A 15,276-nucleotide genomic window follows, 5' to 3' on the forward strand; every position below is an offset into this window, starting at 1 on the left:
GATGATAAAATGTGATTTGTACCTTGAGGGATAAGAAGGGCATTACTGGGTGAGTAAATTGGAAGAATGTCTTTGAGAAACAAGTTTCCTTATCTGTAAAAAATAACGATAGTGCTTACCTTACAGGGATTTTATGAAGATTAAAAGAGTAACAAAGGCAAGACACATAGCGCATACTCAATAAATTTTAAGTTTTCCTGTTTTCTTTTCTTTTCTTTTTTTTTTTTTGAGGGGGAAGAAAAAGAAAAAGAAAGTGGATTGAGAACATAATGACTTGTTTGAGAAGCTGGGTGCAGCTTGTGTTGTTAGAATATAGTTTGCACAAGAGAAGTGACTGGAGATTAGTCTAAAGAGCTAATTGAAACCAGACTGTATTATCTGACGAGGAGTTCGTGTATGTCCTATAGGCAAGAGGACTCAGTGAATGGCCTGATGAGAGGGCTAACACGGGGAGATTTACCATTTTAGAAAATTCATTTGCATAGTATCATAGAGGATGTTTTGGAGATAGAAGAGACTGGAAACAGGATGATCTGCAATCATTTAGATAATACGTGAAATGGTCTCAAACTAAGACTCTGGCTGTGGAATACTTAAGAGAGGACCAATATTAGTGGCCAAGTCAATGATACTTGGTACAAAAGGTTAGAAAGATTAAGTGACAAAGATACTTGAACGTTTCTGGCTGTTGCAGCAACTTGTTTGGAGGGACTACCAACTGGGATAGGCATGACAGATTAGAGGAAGCTTTGTGGGGCAAACCTAGAATTGAAAACATGAGACATCCAGTGCAGATGCCCAGCTGGCCATTGGTAACAGAGAGATCACAGTTGAAATACAAATCTGGGGTCTCCTTCATTTGTATGATAACTGAGACATTCTCCCAGTGCGCTCACCTGGTGATATGGTTTGGCTCTGTGTCCCCACCCAAATCCCATCTTGAATTGTAGCTCTCATAATTCTCATGTGTTGTGGGAGGGACCCGGTGGGAGATAATTAAATCATGGGAAGAGCTACCTCCATACTTTTCTCATGGTAGTGAATAAGTCTCATGAGATCTGACGGTTTTATAAGAGGTTTCCATTATTGTTTCTCTCTCATTTTCTCTTGTCTGATGCCATGTAAGTTGTGTCTTTTGCCTTCTTTCATGATTGTGAGGCTTCCCTGGCCACGTGGAACTGTGAATCCATTAAACTTCTTTTTCTTTATAAATTACTCAGTCTTGGGTATGTCTTTATCAGCAGCAGGAAAATGGACTAATACAGCAAATTGGTACTGGTAGAGTGGGGTGCTGCTGTAAAGATACCCAAAAATGTGGATACAATTTTGGAGCTGGGTAACAGGCAGAGGTTGAAACAGTTTGGAGGGCTCAGAAGAAGACAGGAAAATGTGGGAAAGTTAATTTCCTAGAGACTTGTTGAATGGCTTTGACCAAAATGCTGATAATGATATGGACAATGAAATCCATGCTGAGGTGGTCTCAGATGGAGATGAGGAACTTGTTGGGAACTGGAGTTAAGGTGACTCTTGCTATGTTTCAGCAAAGACTGGAAGCATTTTACCCCTGCCCTATAGGGACTTTGAATTTGAGGAAGATGATTTAGGGTATCTGGCAGAAGAAATTTCTAAGCAGCAAAATATTCGAGATGTGACTTGGGTGCTGTTAAAAGCATTCAGTTTTAAAAGGGAAACAGAGCACATAAAAGTTTGGAAAATTCACAGCCTGAAGATGAGATGGAAAAGAAAAACCCATTTTCTGCAGAGAAATTCAAGCCAGCTGCAGAAATTTGCATATGTAATGAGGAGCCAAATGTTAATCCCTAAGACAATGGGAAAAATGTCTCCAGGGCATGTCAGAGACCTTTGTGGCAGCCCCTCTCATCACAGGCCTAGAGGCCTAGGAGGAATAAATGGTTTCATGGGCTGGGCCCAGGGCCCCCCTGCTGTGTGCAGCCTAGGGATTTGGTGCCCTGCATCCCTGCCACTCCAGCCTTGGTTAAAAGGGTCCAAGGTACAGGTTGGGCCATGGCTTCAGAGAGTTCAAGCCCAAGCCTTGGCAGCTTTCATGAAGTGTTGAGCCAGCAGGTGCACAGAAGTCAATAATTGAGGTTTGGGAACCTCCACCTAGGTCTCAGAGGATGTATGGAAACACCTGGCTGTCCAGGCACAGGTTTGCTGCAGGGGTGGAGCCCTTATGGAGAACCTCTACTAGAGAAGTGCAGAAAGGAAATGTGGGGTTGAAGCCCCTACACAGAGTCCCCACTGGGGTGCTGTCTAGTGGAGCTGTGAGAAGAGGACCATCATCCTCCAGACCCTTGAATGGTAGCTCCAGTGACAGCTTGCACCGTGCACCTGCAAAAGCTGCAGACACTCAATGCCAGCCCATGAAAGCAACCAGGAAGGAGGCTGTACTCTACAAAGTCACAGGGGCAGAGCTGCCCAAGATCATGGGAACCCCTCTTGCATCAGCATGCTGTGGATGTGATACAAGAAGTCTAAGGAGGTGATTTTGGAGCTTTAAGATTTGACTGTTCTGCTGAATTTCACATTTTGGAGCTTTAAGATATGACTTCTCTACTGAATTTCAGACTTGCGTGGGGCCTTTAGTTCATTTTGGCCAATTTCTTTCTTTTGTAATGGATGTATTTATCCAATGCCTGTACCTCCATTGTATCTAGGAAGTAACTAACTTGCTCTTGATTTTACAGGCTCATAGGCAGAAGGTACTTGCCTTGTCTCTGATGACACTTTGGACTGTGGTCTTTTGAGTTAATGCTGAAATGACTTAAGACTTTGGGGGACTGTTGGGAAGGCATGATTGGTTTTGAAATGTGAGGACGTGAGATTTGGGAGGGACCAGGGGCAGAATGATATGGTCTGGCTCTGTGTTCTCACCCAAATTCCATCTTTAATCATAGCTCTCATAATTCTCACATGTTGTGGTAGGGACCTGGTGGGAGATATTGAATCATGGGGGCAGCTTCCCCAATACTGATCTTGTGAGAGTGAATAAGTCTCATGAGATCTGATGATTTTATAAGGGGTTTCTGCTTTCGCCTCTCTCTCATTCTCTCTTGTCTGCTGCCATGTAAGACATGCCTTTAGCCTTCTGCCATGATTGTGAGGCCTCTCCAGCCACGTGGAACTGTGAGCCTTTTTCTCTTTTTCATTATAAATTACACAGATATGTCTTTATCAGCAGTGTGAAAACAGACTAATACATCCAGCAATGCCCTTCTTATCCCTCAAGGTGCAAGTCACATTTTACCCCCTTGTTCTCTAGTCCTCTGGTCAGAATTCAGGACATAGCAGACCTTCACCAAATGATTATTGAATTCAGTAAAGACAAAGTAGCTGTGAGGCAACTTGTCATTAGTTCTTGCATGGGTTCTCACTTATAAGCGGGAGCTAAATGATGATAATACATGGACACATAGAGGGGAACAGCACATACTGGGGCCTTTTGGAGGGTATTGGCTGGGAGGAGGAGGAAGAGGACCAGGAAAAATAACTGATGGGTACTAGGCTTAATACCTTGGTGATGAAACAATTTGTACAACAAATCCCCATGACACAGGTTTACCTATGTAACAAGTCTGCACATGTACCCCTGAACTTAAAATAAAAGTAAAAAAAAAAAAAAAGCATAAATTATCCACAGATGTTTTGAGCCATTTGGAGCTTCCTTTCACACACGTGATATTTGAACTGTTTCTCATTTGGACGTGGCATTTTAGTCCACAGTACTATTCTAAAACAGCTAGTGGTATCACTTACATAACTACCTTAGGGTCCAAGACAACGAAATGCTTTTCATGTTCCTCACCTTCTAAAAAGTAGGTCAGAAACATCATATTTTATACTTTTTCCTCATCTTGAGTATCATGGGCAATGATCAGGTATGTCAGTGAGAGTATAAAGTGATGAAGAAGGAGAATCAAAGAGAAAGTGGGGGAAATAATGAGAATGAGACGAGGTAGTGTGGCAAGAGAGTTAAAGGACTTAGGAAAAGAAGGCTGGACTTAGGTTGTAAGGTGCTATATGTGAGATGGTAAAATGAGGTAAAGACTGAAAAGTGGCCATTGGATTTGACAGTGGGGAAGTAATTGTTGATCTTAATGAGATTAAGGGTTGAACAAGTGACAACAGGAGGAAACAGCTAGTTAGATCTTGTTATAGTGAATTTTGGGGCATTCTCTTGGGAAAATTTGAGCATACAAAACACTATTTTTATTAGAAAAACCTGTATATGTGTATACACACATGTGTATATATTTGTAACTCATAGAGATGTGGAAAAATACATTCTTTATGGGTGATAGTGTTTGCCTCAAGATAATGGGAACAGAAGAACAATGGAGAGATATTAGTAATATTTTCTTCATAAACTGTATGGTTTCAATGTTTATGAGTACTTCTTTTGTAATAAAAATATTTAAAATATGGCATTTATTAATAGTTGGTAACTTGAAAAATTAGATTCATGCCTACCAAAAATAAGAAGAATATTTGTAATAATAATAGATACATCTACTGAGTATAAATCAACCACAGGAGAAAACATGCTGAATATGTATTAAAACTCTAAAGTATAGATGACTTTCTAAGCTCAGAAAAAAATAGAGAGATCTGAAAGGAACAAAGGAACATGTTTATTACTAAGGAAATATTACAAGATGTTAAAAATTAATTTTTAAAAAGTCACAACTAAACACAGGTGGGGCAAACAGTAGATTGGGAGAAGCTACGGCAAAAATAGCAGAAAGTCTAGTGTCTTTATGACACAGAGTCAGGAACGTGCGAGCTGTTATCTGATGGATGAGGCCTTCCAGCGCATTGTGGTGTACAATTTCTGCAACCCCTCTGTTTTCCCTCTCTCTTTTGAAAGTTGATCGGGCAGGACAGTGTGAGAAGTGACCTCCCAAGTGTGCTTCCTCTGTGGCAGGTTTTAGTACAAGAGAATCATTGTCTTTTCTTACTGGACTCACCCCTCTTTTGGAACCAAAATGTTTCTTTTGCCTCGAAGAGTGCCAACTTGGTCCTGTTCCCTCTCTGAACCCCAAAGCATTTTAAAATAAAATGACTTTACTCAGAATCTTCTCAATTTTCTAAAACCTCTTGGCTGGAAAATATTAAAACAAAAGGCTTGTTTCATTGAGCAACCTCAAGCCATGTTTTAGGAATTATGGAAAAAGAGTTTACGCAGTCTCTTTACTTAGGATGAGCTTTCCCAGACATTTTAGATAAAACTAGTATTTTATCTTGATATTACTGAAATCATACCAAAGAACTTTGAAAGCATTTTAAAAAGCAGAGAAACCAAGGACTTGATGATCTCAAGGCTTAAAGTCTGCAGCCTGCATTTGCTAGAGCAAGACTTGAAGGGATCTTTCAAGATACCTTCAGTGAGTGTAATTTAACAGAGTGCCATAGACAGAGTAAAATAGAACTCTATTTTATTAAAATAGAGTTCTTACTTGTTTTGTCCATTTGAGCACCAAGTCTTGGTTCAAAGAGTCAAGCAGAGTCCAACTACTTACATATAATAAATTTTATGGAACTTTGGAGGATGACGACAAAAGTTCAGAATCCATACTTTGAAATAAGAACTAATGTTCTTAATCAAACACATCCACACATAAATATGTGTAAAATATTATATTTTTTCATAAAATCCAACTCCTGCAGAATAAAATATTATTACATGGGATTCTGATACCAGTTCAAGTTCCTCCTCAGTATGTGAAGATAACTCTTTTTTTTTTTTTTTTTTTTGAGATGGAATATTTCTCTGTCCCCCGGGCTGGAGTGCAGTGATGTGATCTCAGCTCATTGCAATCTCTGCCTCCCGGGTTCAAGTGATTTTCCTTCCTCAGTCTCCCGAGTAGCTGGGATTACAGGTGTGTGCCACCATGCCTGGCTAATTTTTGTATTTTCAGAAGAGACGGGGTTTCACTATGTTGGCCAGCCTGGTCTTGAACTCCTAGCCTCAAGTGATCCACCTGCCTCGGCCTTTCAAAGTGCTGGGATGACAGGCGTGAGCCATCACGCCCTGCCCAATATGTGATGATAACTCTGAAAAGTCAAATAGTTTTGGTTCTTATCCAGTCTGGCGTTGCTTTCCCTGCATTTCTCCATGTTTGCATTAGAATGTCCCTTGCTTATTTCACATTGTGGCCTTATCAGGATTTGTACACAGTTCTTAGTCTTTGCATCTACAAATGCTCTAAGTTCACTTTCAGTACAGAATTTTGATGCACTACAATTTGTCCAGTAACATGTTCACCATATGCTTGATGTTAACATTGGGGTTTGTTGGGTCTAATGTTCCATTACCAGAGTTCACCATCCTATTTTTAATTCTCTTCTGGGTCTTTATTCTCCAATACTCTATGGCAGCATTTCTGAACACTGGCTGACCATCAGAATCACTTGGGGGAGGTTTTATTTATTTACTTACTTATTATTAAATTTTTTGAAGAGGAGTCTTTCTCTGTCACCTAAGCTGGAGTGCAATGGCGCGATCTCGGCTCACTGCAGCCTCTGTCTCCTGCGTTCAAGCGATTCTCGTGCCTTGGCCTCCCGAGGAGCTGGGATTGCAGGCACGTGCCACCACGCCTGGCTAATTTTTGTATTTTTAGTAGAGATGAGGTTTCACCATGTTGCCCAGGCTGGTCTTGAACTCCTGACCTCAGGTGATCCACCCACCTTGGCCTTCTAAAATGTTGGGATTACAGGCATGAGCCACCACACTCGGCCAGGGGAGGTTTTAAAACATACAGATGCCCAGGTCCCATCCAAGACTAATCAGAATCTCTGGGAGTGAAACTTGAGCATCAATACATTTTTAAAGCTCCCTAGTGATTCTAATGTGCAGACTGGTTTCAGAAATTTTACTCTAGGGTTAAAAGGGGGAAGATTTTTATGCTGTTTCTTTTGGTAGCAATTCACCCCCTTTTTGGATGCCAAAAGTTAATTCATCATCTGATTCTACAACACAGTGATACTTCTAGAATAACTCTATTAAATATCTCCCTAGGAGTAGTAGTTCATGAAAGCATTTCATGTCCAACATTATGTTGGCTGGTAGTTAGCATTAAGTATAGGATAGCCTTCTTCAAGAATTGGGCTTCTGATTCTAGTTGCTTGTACGTTGACATTCATGGAATAGGTAGATGGGATAGATGACTATGTGTCATCAATGTTAAATTGGAGAAGGACTGATAAATTTTCTTTTTGTTCTTGGGGTATAATTTCTATGATAAGTTTAGATCTACAGGGTTTCTGAAATATTACATTTCCTCTGTTTTCTATTTGTCTAATCCTTGCATGTAGGAATCTGAAGGTGCTACATCACCTGCTGTCTTCATGCACAGTGATAGGTTGAAACCTTGGGAGTGACTTGCTTTCTGGAATAATGAGGTTAAGGCCTTGGGAGGAAGTTGCTTTCTGGAATAATGAGGTTAAAGCCATGGGAGAGAGTTGCTTTCTGGAATAATGAGGTTAAAGCCTTGGGAGGGAGTTGCTTTCTGGAATAATGCTTGATCACACTGTCCTGTAGGGGAGGCTAGTTTGGGGTGTAATATCTCTTTTTCATAGCTGTTGTGTATGACGCCAGAGGCTAAACTCTGAGGGACAGTGTTTTATTTGAGACCAAGATGCACATCCAAGATTGGTCATAAAAGCAAAAAGCAGGCATGAGGCTAGATTTAGAAGCTTTAAGCATGGATTTGAGCCCAACTTTGAGATCAATAGAGGTTGATGAACTAGGAATAATGAGAGGTGCATAGATCTGAAGAATAAATATGAAGTCATCTTAAAGAATTCTGAAGACAGAAGTCAGTGATTTTCACTAATTTTTCACATTGTCATGCTAGGTGTCTCTATAGGAGAATATTATTTACTGGTGGCTGAGATGGTTGAACATAAAATAAACAATCCCAGGGCTATTTTGTCTGAATTGTTTGGTACATCCCAGAGGTATTGATATTACTTTTGCAAAACTCAATTTTGTGTCTGCCTTAGTTCTCGTCCATCTCAAATTCATAGTAAAAGTAATAATGTTTCACTGAAGTTCACTAAGGCATAGTTTGTAACTCTTGTCAATATAAATCCATTAATTCCTTCTTTTTTTCATTCGGAAAACATTTATTGGTTGCTGTTATGATTTGGATATGGTTTGCTTGGCCCCATGAAGTCTTATGTTGAAATTTGATTCCTAATGTTGGAGGCAGGGCCTGGTGGGAGGTGTTTGGTTCGTGGGGGTGGATCTCTCCTGAATGACTTAGTGCCTTCCTCAAGGTAATAAATGAGTTCTTGCTCTATTAGGTCCTGAGAAAGTTCCCTTAGGAGCTGGTTGTTAGAAAGAGCTTGGCATCTTCCTTCTCGCTCTTGCCTCTTCTTTCAGCAGGTGATCTCTGCACACCAGCTCCCCTTCCCCTTCTGCTGTGAATGGAAGCAGCCTGAGGCCCTCACCAGATGCAGACATCAGCGCTGTGCTTCTTGCACGGCCTGTGGAGCTATGAGCCAAATAAACCTCTTTTCTGTACTTTATAAATTTCCCAGCCTCAGATGTTCCTTTTATAGCAACACAAACTAACTAAAACAGATGTCTGCCATTTGCTAGACCTATGATACAATACCTATAGAATTCATTTCTGATATTAAAAAATTTTTTGAGATGTAATTAACATTTCATAAAATTCACCCATTTAAGATGTACGATAGATACATTTGTTATTCTGGAAATTTGCCTATAGACTTTTAAAATGTCTGCACATTTGATATAAACAGAATCACATGGTAAGTGGTCTTTTGTGTCTGGTTTCTTTCACCTCATAATGTTTTCAAAGTTCATTCATCTTGTAGTAGGTATCAGTACTTCATTACTTTTTATTGCCAGATAATATTCCACTATATGGATTGATCACATTTTATTTTATTTTATTTTTATTATACTTTAAGTTCTAGGGTACATGTGTAAAACGTGCAGATTTGTTACATATGTATACTTGTGCCATGTTGGTGTGCTGCACCCATCAACTCGTCAGCACCCATCAACTCGTCATTTACATCAGGTGTAACTCCCAATGCCATCCCTCCCTCCGCCCCCCCCCCCATAATAAGCCCTGGTGTGTGATGTTCCCCTTCCCGAGTCCAAGTGATCTCATTGTTCATTTCCCACCTATGAGTGAGAACATGTGGTGTTTGGTTTTCTGTTCTTGTGATAGTTTGCTGAGAATGATGGTTTCCAGCTGCATCCATGTACCTACAAAGGACACAAACTCATCCTTTTTTGTGGCTGCAGAGTATTCCATGGTGTATATGTGCCACATTTTCTTAATCCAGTCTGACACAGATGGACATTTGGGTTGATTCCAAGTCTTTGCTATTGTGAATAGTGCCGTAATAAACATACATGTGCATGTGTCTTTATAGCAGCATGATTTATAATCCTTTGGGTATATACCCAGTAATGGGATGGCTGGGTCATATGGTATTTCTAGTTCTAGATCTTTGAGGAATCGCCATACTGTTTTACACAATGGTTGAACCAGTTTACAATCCCACCAACAGTGTAAAAGTGTTCCTATTTCTCTACATCCTCTCCAGCACCTGTTGTTTCCTGACTTTTTGATGATTGCTGTTCTAACTGGTGTGAGATGGTGTCTCATTGTGGTTTTGATTTGCATTTCTCTGATGGCCAGTGATGACGAGCATTTTTTCATGTGCCTGTTGGCTGTATGCATGTCTTCTTTTGAGAAATGTCTGTTCATATCCTTTGCCCACTTTTTGATAGGGTTGTTTGTTTTTTTCTTGTAAATTTGTTTGAGTTCTTTGTAGGTTCTGGGTATTAGCCCTTTGTCAGATGAGTAGATTGCAAATATTTTCTCCCATTCTGTAGGTCGCCTGTTCACTCTGATGGTAGTTCCTTTTGCTGTGCAGAAGCTCTTTAGTTTAATGAGATCCCATTTGTCAATTTTGGCTTTTGCTGCCGTTGCTTTTGGTGTTTTAGACATGAAGTCCTTGCCCATGCCTATGTCCTGAATGGTATTACCTAGGTTTTCTTCTAGGGTTTTTATGGTATTAGGTCTAACATTTTAGTCTCTAATCCATCTTGAATTAATTTTCATATAAGGAGTAAGGAAAGAATCCAGTTTCAGCTTTCTACTTATGGCTAGTCAATTTTTCCAGGATCATTTATTAAATAGGGAATCCTTTCCCCATTTCTTGTGTCTGTCAGGTTTGTCAAAGATCAGGTGGCTGTAGATGGGTGGTATTATTTCTGAGGGCTCTGTTCTGTTCCATTGGTCTATATCTCTGTTTTGGTACCAGTACCATGCTGTTTTGGTTACTGTAGCCTTGTAGTATAGTTTGAAGTCAGGTACCGTGATGCCTCCAGCTTTGTTCTTTTGACTTAGGATTGTCTTGGCTCTTTTTTGGTTCCGTATGAACTTTAAAGCAGTTTTTTCCAATTCTATGAATAAAGTCATTGGTAGCTTGATGGGAATGGCATTGAATCTATAAATAACCTTGGGCAGTATGGCCATTTTCACGATATTGATTCTTCCTATCCATGAGCATGGTATGTTCTTCCATTTGTTTGTGTCCTCTTTTATTTCACTGAGCAGTGGTTTGTAGTTCTCCTTGAAGAGGTCCTTTACATCCCTTGTAAGTTGGATTCCTAGGTATTTTATTCTCTTTGAAGCAATTGTGAATGGAAGTTCACTCATGATTTGGCTCTCTGTTTGTCTGTTACTGGTGTATAAGAATGCTTGTGATTTTTACACATTGATTTTGTAACCTGAGACTTTGTGAAGTTGCTTATCGGCTTAAGGAGATTTTGGGCTGAGATGATGGGGTTTTCTAAATATACAATCATGTCATCTGCAAACAGGGACAATTTGACTTCTTCTTTTCCTAACTGAATACCCTTGATTTCTTTCTCTTGCCTGATTGCCCTAGCCAGAACTTCCACCACAATTTTGAATAGGAGTCGTGAGAGAGGGCATCCCTGTCTTGTGCCAGTTTTCAAAGGGAATTTTTCCAGTTTTTGCCCATTCAGTATGATATTGGCTGTGGGTTTGTCATAAATAACTCTTATTATTTTGAGATATGTTCCATCAAAACCGAATTTATCAAGCGTTTTTAGCATGAAGGGCTGTTGAATTTTGTCAAAGGCCTTTTCTACATCTATTGAGATAATCATGTGGTTTTTGTCTTTGGTTCTGTTTATATGCTGGATTACGTTTATTCATTTGCATATGTTGAGCCACCCTTGCATTCCAGGGATGAAGCCCACTTGATCGTGGTGGATAAGCTTTTTGATGTGCTGCTGGATTCAGTTTGCTAGTATTTTATTGAGGATTTTTGCATTGATGTTCATTAGGGATATTGGTCTAAAATTCTCTTTTTTTGTTGTGTCTCTGCCAGGCTTTGTTATCAGGATGATGTTGGCCTCATAAAATGAGTTAGGGAGGATTCCCTCTTTTTCTATTGATTGGAATAGTTTCAGAAGGAATGGTACCAGCTCCTCCTTGTACCTCCGTAGAGTTGGCTGTGAATCCGTCTGGTCCTGTACTTTTTTTGGTTGGTAGGCTATTAATTATTTCCTCAATTTCACAGCCTGCTATTGGTCTATTCAGGGATTCAACTTCTTCCTGGTTTAGTCATTGGAGAGTGTAAGCGTCCAGGAAATTATCCATTTCTTCTAGGTTTTCTAGTTTATTTGTGTAGAGGTGTTTATAGTATTCTCAGAGGGTAGTTTGTATTTCTGTGGGGTCGGTAGTGATATCCCCTTTATCATTTTTTATTGCGTCTATTTGATTCTACTCTCTTTTCTTCTTTATTAGTCTTGCCAGCAGTCTATCAATTTTGTTGATCTTCTCAAAAAACCAGCTCCTGGATTCATTGATTTTTTGGAGGGATTTTTGTGTCTCTATCTCCTTCAGTTCTGCTCTGATCTTAGTTATTTCTTGCCTTCTACTAGCTTTTGAATGTGTTTGCTCTTGCTTCTCTAGTTCTTTTCATTGTGATGTTAGGGTGTCAATTTTAGATCTTTCCAGCTTTCTCTTGTGGGTATTTAGTATTATAAATTTCCCTCTACACACTGCTTTAAATGTGTCCCAGAGATTCTGGTATGTTGTTTCTTTGTTCTCATTGGTTTCAAAGAACATCTTTATTTCTGCCTTCATTTTGTTATGTACCCAGCAGTCATTCAGGAGCAGGTTGTTCAGTTTTCATGTAGTTGAGCAGTTTTGATTGATTTTCTTAGTCCTGAGTTCTAGTTTGATTGCACTGTGGTCTGAGATAGTTTGTTATAATTTCTGTTCTTTTACATTGCTGAGGAGTGCTTTACTTCCAATTATGTGGTCAGTTTTGGAATAAGTGTGATGTGGTGCTGAGAAGAATGTATATTCTGTTGATTTGGGGTATAGAGTTCTGTAGATGTCTATTAGGTCCACTTGGTGCAGAGTTGAGTTCAATTCCTGGATATCCTTGTTAACTTTCTGTCTCGTTGATCTGTCTAATATTGACAGTGGGGTGTTAAAGTCTCCCATTATTATTTTTTGGGAGTCTAAGTCTCTTTGTAAGTCTCTAAGGACTTGCTTTATGAATCTGGGTGCTCCTGTATTGGGTGCATATATATTTAGGATAGTTAGCTCTTCCTGTTAAATTTATTCCTTTACCATTATGTAATGGCCTTCTTTGTCTCTTTTGATCTTTGATGGTTTAAAGTCTGTTTTATTAGAGACTAGGATTGCAACCCCTGCTTTTTTTTGTTTTCCATTTGCTTGGTAGATCTTCCTCCATCCCTTTATTTTGAGCCTATGTGTGTCTCTGCATGTGAGATGCGTCTCCTGAATACAGCAAACTGATGGGTCTTGACTCTTTATCCAATTTGCCAGTCTGTGTCTTTTAATTGGTCATTTAGTCCATTTACATTTAAGGTTAATATTGTTATGTGTGAACTTGATCCTGTCATTATGATATTAGCTGGTTATTTTGCTTGTTAGTTGATGCAGTTTCTTCCTAGCATCGATGGTCTTTACATTTTGGCATGTTTTGCAATGTTTTGCTGGTACCGGTTGTTCCTTTCCATGTTTAGTGCTTCCTTCATGATCTCTTGTAGGGCAGGCCTGGTGGTGACAAAATCTCTGAGCATTTGCTTGTCTGTAAAGGATTTTATTTCTCCTTCAGTTATGAAGCTTAGTTTGGCTGGATATGAAATTCTGGGTTGAAAATTCTTTTCTTTAAGAATGTTGAATATCGGCCCCCACTCTCTTCTGGCTTGTAGAGTTTCTGCCGAGAGATCTGCTGTCAGTCTGATGGGCTTCCCCTTTGTGGGTAACCCGACCTTTGTCTCTGGCTGCCCTTAACATTTTTTCCTTCATTTCAGCTTTGGTGAATCTGACAATTATGTGTCTTGGAGTTGCTCTTCTCGAGGAGTATCTTTGTGGCGTTCTCTGTATTTCCTGAATTTGAATGTGGCCTGCCTTACTAGGTCAGGGAAGTTCTCCTGGATGATATCCTGAAGAGTGTTTTTCAACTTGGTTCCATTTTCCCCCTCACTTTCAGGCACCCCAATCAGACGTAGATTTGGTCTTTTCACATAATCCCATATTTCTTGGAGGCTTTGTTCATTTCTTTTTCTTTTTTTCTCTAGACTTCTCTTCTCACTTCATTTCATTCATCTGATCTTCAATCATTGATACTCTTTCTTCCAGTTGATTGAGTCGGTTACTGAAGCTTGTGCATTTGTCACATATTTCTTGTTTCATGATTTTTATCTCTGTCAGTTCATTTATGGCCTTCTCTGCATTGATTATTCTAGTTATCCATTCTTCCATTCTTTTTTTAAGATTTTTAGTTTCTTTGCATTGGGTACGTAGTTCCTCCTTTAGCTCTGAGAAGTTTGATCGACTGAAGCCTTCTTCTCTCAACTCGTCAAAGTCATTCTCCATCCCGCTTTGATCTGTTGCTGTTGATGAGCTGCGTTCCTTTGGAGGGGCAGATGTGCTCTGATTGTTTGAATTTCCAGCTTTTCTGCCCTGCTTTTTCCCCATCTTTGTGGTTTTATCTGCCTTTGGTCTTTGATGCTAGTGACGTATTGATGGGGTTTTGGTGTGGGTGTCCTTTCTATTTGTTACATTCCTTCAAACAGTCAGGACCCTCAGCTGTAGGTCTGTTGGAGATTGCCTGAGGTCCACTCCAGACCCTGTTTGCCTGGGTATCAGCAATGGAGGCTGCAGAAGATAGAATATTGCTGAACAGTGAGTGCTGCTGTTGATTCTTGCTCTGGAAGCTTCGTCTCAGGGGTGTACCCCGCCATGTGAGGTATGAGGTGTCGGTCTGCACCTAGTGGGGGATGTCCCCCAGTTAGGCTACTCAGGGGTCAGGGACCCACTTGCGCAGGCAGTCTGTCTGTTCTCAGATGTCAGCCTCTGTGCTGGGAGATCCACTGCTCCCTTCAAAGCTGTCAGACAGGTTCATTAACATCTGCAGAGGTTTCTGCTGCTTTTTGTTTAGCTATGCCCTGTCCCCAGAGGTGGAGTCTACAGAGACAGGCAGGCCTCCTTGAGCTGCTGTGGGCTCCAACCAGTTCGAGCTTCCCAGCGGCTTTGTTTACCTACTTAAGTCTCAGCATTGGTAGGGGCCCCTCCCCCAGCCTCGCTGCTGCCTTGCAGTTAGATCGCAGACTGCTGTGCTAGCAATGAGGAAGGCTTCATGGTTGTGGGATCCTCCTGGCCAGGTGTGGGAGATAATCTCCTGGTGTGCCATTTGCTAAGACCCTTCGTAAAGTGCAGTATTGGGGTGGGAGTTACCAGATTTTCTAGGTGTTGTGTGTCTCAGTTTCCCTTTGCTAGGAAAAGGGATTCCCTTCCCCCTTGCACTTCCCAGGTGAGGCGATGCCTTGCCCTGCTTCAGCTCTTGCTGGTCGGGCTGCACCAGCTGACCAGCACTGATTGTCCGGCACTCCCCAGTGAGACGAACCCGGTACCTCAGTTGTAAATGCAGGAATCACCCGTCTTCTCTGTTGCTCGTGCTGGGAGCTGGAGGCTGGAGCTGTTCCTATTCAGCCATCTTGCTCCGGAATTCCCACATTTTATTTATCTAGCATCAGTTGACGGACATTAGGATTGTTTCTGTTTTTGCCTATTATGAATAATGTTGCTATGAACGTTTGTGTATAAGTTTCTCTTGAGTATATGCCTAGGAGTGGAATCGCTGGGTCATATGGTAATTCCATGTTAAGAAACTACCAAACTGTTTCTA

At 40.5% G+C, this 15,276-nt stretch overlaps 1 protein-coding gene across 1 annotated transcript in view; it reads right to left on the bottom strand.

The window, feature by feature from the left end:
- GNG10 (G protein subunit gamma 10) overlaps positions 1 to 14,887 on the bottom strand; it is a 484,859-nt gene extending 469,972 nt beyond the window's left edge. The window contains exon 1 of the mRNA XM_050761464.1: positions 14,884 to 14,887. The gene's annotated coding sequence lies outside the window, so the exon portion shown is untranslated. The remainder of the gene's footprint in view (positions 1 to 14,883) is intronic.
- Positions 14,888 to 15,276: the final 389 nt, after the last annotated feature.

This window comes from Macaca thibetana, chromosome 15, assembly GCF_024542745.1.
Source record: "Macaca thibetana thibetana isolate TM-01 chromosome 15, ASM2454274v1, whole genome shotgun sequence".
In the NCBI taxonomy this organism is placed as follows: Eukaryota; Metazoa; Chordata; class Mammalia; order Primates; family Cercopithecidae; genus Macaca; species Macaca thibetana.